Source organism: Sinocyclocheilus rhinocerous, unplaced genomic scaffold (genome assembly GCF_001515625.1).
Source record: "Sinocyclocheilus rhinocerous isolate Xijiao unplaced genomic scaffold, SAMN03320098_v1.1 scaffold1867, whole genome shotgun sequence".
Taxonomy (NCBI): domain Eukaryota; kingdom Metazoa; phylum Chordata; class Actinopteri; order Cypriniformes; family Cyprinidae; genus Sinocyclocheilus; species Sinocyclocheilus rhinocerous.
Window position 1 is genome coordinate 21,636 of NW_015659003.1, and position 5,784 is coordinate 27,419.

General features: G+C 36.5%; 1 long non-coding RNA gene across 1 annotated transcript in view; it reads left to right on the forward strand.

The window, feature by feature from the left end:
- The first annotated feature begins 4,316 nt into the window (after positions 1–4,316).
- Positions 4,317–5,784, forward strand: part of LOC107723146 (uncharacterized) — an 18,265-nt gene continuing 16,797 nt past the window's right edge. The window contains exon 1 of the long non-coding RNA XR_001637897.1: positions 4,317–4,394. This is a non-coding gene — a long non-coding RNA (uncharacterized LOC107723146). The remainder of the gene's footprint in view (positions 4,395–5,784) is intronic.

Here is a 5,784-nt window from a genome sequence, read left to right on the forward strand (position 1 = left end):
AGTCATATCCCAAGTCCTCAAAGAGTTAAAGTTAATGAGATAATTAAGTGACTAATTAAATGATGATTGTGCATTAGTGATGAACGCCTGCTGTTATTGAGAATTACAGAGAATTACAGATGTTTTATTGGTTAAATTTATGGCACCATCATGGAGATCAGTGTTTGCTTTAGTTGGGCTCTTGACCCTTGACTTCTCATGTTAGATCTCTCTTTATAGCACTGCATGTGGAGCAGAGAGATCAGCGCTGCACAGTGAGTGAGTCTTCGCTTTTTATATGATGAGGTAGTCATCATGAGCTGGCTTAATTGCAATTAAAAAAAAAAAATTTTGCGACATCAACCATGTGAAACAACATCATGCAAACAAAGTGCTGCTCCAATAGTTCCAGTGAATGCATATAAAAATTTGAAGTCTAGTGTTTTTTAGACACACACAGACATCAAGGACCAGCATATGAATCCCAACAATGGTGACAATCAACAAAATGCTTCATGCTGCAATGCATGCTGGTTAACACCATAGTAAAAACTCCCATCATGCACTGCAGTATGAATAATTAAAGGCAGGGTATGTGATTTTTCAAAAACACTTTAGAAAACTGATTCGGGCCGAATCGAAACAATATTGCAATCATTTAAGAAGCAAGTTTCTTTGAATTACTAAAAGGGTCAAGAGACCAACTAAAGCAAACATTGGTTATGTTTTACAGTGTTTGACAATTATGGTGGCATCTTGTGTTTTTTTTTTTCTTCTTTTTTTCTTGACCAATAAAACATCAACATCTAAACCTCTGTTTATTCTCAATAAGAGATTCTGCAGACATAAAATAAAGTCAGTCTGGTTAGTAACGAGTGACGCTGATGCTGTTTGTGGAGTTGTTTAATCAGATCTTGAGAGATTTAATGTTGTGTTTTCAGTTGATTTCATCCAAGGCAGTGGCTGAAGTCAGTTGTAGTTCTGAGGCCTCATGTATAAAACCTTACCTAAATTTCATCCTAAATGTGTGCGTACGCACAAAAACTAGATTTTGTGTACGTACAAAAGTTTTCAGATTTATAAAGCCATGCGTACGCCAGAACCTGTGCAAAAATCCCTTTGTAATACCCAGTCAGGGGAAGATTGTGCGTACGTGCATTTCCACCCCGTCTCCGCCCCGAAATAACCATATATGGAGCTTACAACACCTAGTTTTAATATGCATAACGTAATCTGCATATCATTTCCATGCTGACATCCACGTGACATGTTTAACACAGTTAAGGGTACAATACATTAGGAAAATATGAGATACGTACTATAAATGCTTTTTGAGACATCGCATTGCTATTCAAATTTATGCAAATTTGCCTATAAAGTAAACATATATTTTAGAATGTTTATAGCATAGTAATGGAAAGAGATAGGCCTTTTTTTGCAGTGTAAATAACTGTCTGACTCACCGTGTCAATGTCATTTTGAAAAAAAAACGTGCATATCTTACAGTTTCCTTCAAATTCTATCTTTTAAATATGGTGTTTGTCACAATATTGGGAAGAGCACGAAAGAGGTTATCATTTAGGTTACTGTCTGTCTGTGCGTGACACACCTGTGAACAGAGGTTCTACTGTCATCAAACCTGTTCAAACTAGCCAATGGACTGTTTGATCAACGAGCGCATCCTTATGTCTGTCGTTACTGTCTGTCATTATTTTCTCAGAACATGAGTTTTGCTATTTAGAACACAATTTAAAGCGGAATTATCATGTGCCAAGCAATCCTCGCTGTGATTAAAACATTAAATCGCATACCACAGGAAAATAGTTTGAAAGCAGCACATCCACTGCAAATATTTCTGTTTAAATTCATATAAAAATGTTGTTTTTCTGGATAATGGTTTCATGAAATTTCAGTGCTTAACTTCATTATTTAGAGTGTCATATTTAATCTAAATGTGTATGTCAAATGTAAAACAGACTTTAAAATCATTCTGTTTGCTTTGTTATTTTGATCACTCCAGTAAAAGAGTGCGTACGCATGGTCTAGAGTGTCCGTATGGTGCGCACATATTTACGCCTAGTTTATTTTTTATAAATCCCAATATGTGTGTACACACATTTCCATGCCCATTTTGTGCATACGCAACGTTTATACATGAGGCCCCAGGCCCCTGGTGTTTCTCTTTTCTTCAATGATGCTGCTTGTTAACAGCAGGTGTTCATCACTAATGCAATCATCACTTAATTAATCACAAAATTATCTCATTAACTATAACTCTTTGAGGACTTGGGATTTGACTTGAGACTTGAAAGGAATGACTTGGTCCCACCTCTGCTACAGAGTGTTAGAGTAACACTGAAGCAGTGCTGAAAGGGATAGTTAACCCAAAAATGAAAATTATGTCATTAATTACTCCCCACATGTCGTTCCAAACCCGTACGACCTTCGTTCATCTTCGGAACACAAATTAAGATATTTTTGATGGAATCTGAGGGCTCTCTGACCCTTCCAGAGACAGCAATGTAATTACCACGATCAAGGTCCAGAAACATAGCAAGGAGATCCATGTGACATCAGGGGTTCAGCCATAATTTTATGAAGCTATGAGAATACTTTTTGTTCGCAAAGAAAACAAAAATAATGACCTTTTTCAACAATTTGTCTCCTCCGCGTCACCCTAGTGACATATTGGAGAGTATCCACTGAACGTAAACGGCGTATGCTGCTCTGTGTCAGCCGCGCCACACGTATACGTTGTTGTTGTTCAAAGCAAAGTGTGCCGTATTCTTGTAGCTTCATAAAATTACGGTTGAACCCCTGATGTCACATGGACTACTTTACCGATGTCCTTTATATGTTTCTGGACTCGTGAAATGTGGCGCAGCTGACACAAAACAGCATACGCTGTTTATGTAGATAAGGTTTGTCCAAGTAATTGATTTTGTTTCTAGGCTTTTGAAAAAAAGTCTCTAAAGGGGTGAGGAAGTCACTAAATATAGTGGCACCATCACTAAATTGGCAACATTGGCACATTGACTACAAAAGTTATTAATATTTTATTGGTCGTCTTGTTTTTGCATGTGTTCATAATTTCTTTGTATGACAGCATGGCCAAAAATTATGACTGCACAATTTGGCATGTTTCAATTGCATTATCACAAATAACACAACTGATCTTAATCACCTATGCAATATGCTTACAAAATCTTACACATTTTTTTTTTTTTATTATGGGTGAAGATGTCAAATTCCCTAGGTCGGACATCATTTTTGGCCACTACTATATGGCAGTTTTATACATACAGGCCCAGCAATATCAGATATATTAGACCAGATTCCGGATGCCGAATCTCTGTCAGAAGATATCTTGTTTTGTCAGGTGTCCAAAACCAGTAAAACCTGCAAAAAGAAAGTCTTGTCTGGTACCCAAAACTCTATTAACAGTCTTGTATCAGCCTGAAAGTTTGAATGAGAAAGACAGGTAAGAGCAGAAGCAGACGACAAAGTTATGATAATACAAAGACCAGAGTTTATTGAATAATCATAGCTACATTATATGTTTCATGCTCAGACTTCATCTGAATGCCAATGTTTAAAAGCTCAGACTTAGTCTGGACAGCACAAATCCAACAAGTATTATTATACCAAAGCAAAAACAGTGGAAAAGTACTGCTTCACAACATTGTCCTGCAATGTTAAAAACCTTGAAGAAAGACTTTATCTTATCTCTTACAAACCATACAACCACAAGATTAAACAACAATAGCAAGCATTGTGAGAGATGGGAAATAAGTAAAAGAATAAGAGTGGGTTGCACCAATAAGGATTAATCTTAAATCTAGATTAAATGAAGGTTTATCTAATAATTCTGTTGCATCAAAATTTAAACCTTGTTTAAAAATAAGCAAGTTTACATTTAAACTAGATCCTGAATTTATTTTCTATTTAAAATAGATTAACTTTAATCCTGTTGCTCTCAAACTCAGATTTAAATCTCAATTAGGGATTAACTTTAAATTTACAGGTGAGGTTTAAATAAAATAGCCCACCTACAGTTACAATATGTGACTGATTGAACAAAGACAGAAACAGTGGGTGTGTCGTCAGGTCTCAGAGAGGTGTTTATTACAAATAAAAATGAAAATTAAAGTGCATTCTGAGGGTCTTGGCAGCCCGTAGTAAATTCAATTCAATTCAAGTTTATTTGTATAGCGCTTTTCACGATACAAATCATTGCAAAGCAACTTTACAGAAAATTACGTTTCTACAATATTTACAGTAGTAGTAGCTTATCAGTGGTGACTGTTAGTTAATGTACATATGGCAGAAGTGTACGGAAAAATCAATTAAAGACATAATCAAACAGACAATGAACACTATTAACAGCAAATATTATATGACGCAATTGTGGCCAAGTGGGTAAGTTCCCGCCCCTGTATTTAGAATGACAGCCTATCAGAACATGGTACTTGAGATTTAAAGGCTGTGATTAGGCTCCCTGGGATGCGTCATTGCTAGCTCCGCCCCTTGGTGTGTGTGGGTTTCTGCCTAAAAGGTACGTTTTTAGCTGTTTGGCTAATGTTGCAGGAGCTCGTGCATATCAATTAACCATTTTTATTTATTGTAGCTGGAATAGCATTTTGTTCGCGGTGGTGTGTAAGGCTGTCATTATTCTCTGGTAGGTTTAGTTTGATTAATCGTTTGTGTGGAGTTCACGCTCGTCATAACTTGCATGCTCTCATTCCAGCTGGGTTGAGTCCATTCATCTTCCAGTAAACTGCTGAGAATTGTGCTGTGAGCAACTGTATAACTTATGTGTCCCGGTGACCAATATTTGGTATGTATAGTTAAATTTTTAATCAGTGATTTGATTAAGTAAATTAATGGTTTGTTTTTAGCAGGACGAACGATTTCTTTGGGAGCGTTCCCTCTTTTGGGGGTTGGGGTGATCGCTTCCTGCATGGAACGGGATTAAGACGACGCTGCTGTTTTGCTGTGTGTGTGTTTTTGTTTTGTTGTGCCATTGTATGATTTGTTTTGTTTATTGTACTTTTTCTTTATTACTGATTTTGTATCCTGCTCAGTTTGATTCTGGTTATTTTGTAGTTTATTTTCATAAACCTTTCGCTTTTGTATTTCTTTGGCAATTGAGTATTGTGTATTAATAATTCCGGTATTCTGTCTTCTACAATCAGGCTCTAGTCTAGTATAACTTTGTTTAGTGTATTTGATTAATTGTTTTCGTTTGCGTGAGTGCATGTGTGGTTTAAAGGGGTCATATAATGCGATTTTCAAGTTTTCCTTTCTCTTTGGAGTGTTACAAGCTCTTGGTGCATAAAGAAGATCTGTAAAGTTGCAAAGACTAAAGTCTCAAATCCAAAGAGATATTCTTTATAAAAGTTAAGAGTCAGCCACGCCTACCTAAAACGGCTCGTTCTAACACGCCCCCACATGTCTACGTCACTATGTGTGAAGATTTGCATCACAATCACTCTACAGCTAGCCTACCCGGCTACTTAGCCGTTCTAGTTACTTGTCTTTATGTGGTGTACTGAGCCGTGGTTGTTTAGCTCATTTGAGCTACATTTTTTTCTTTGTTTTGTGTTTTATCTGATTATTGTGAACTTAATAAACATTTTGTATATTGATACCTATGTCTCTGCTCTCCATAGTAACGAACCTGTGTGTCTGATTTTTTACCAAGTATTCAGTTTCCCTTACTTTAAAGGGGTGGCATAGTCAGCATTATTACGTTTTAAGGTTTTGGTATTCATAGTGTAATTTACCCCCTGTAGCTACACTACA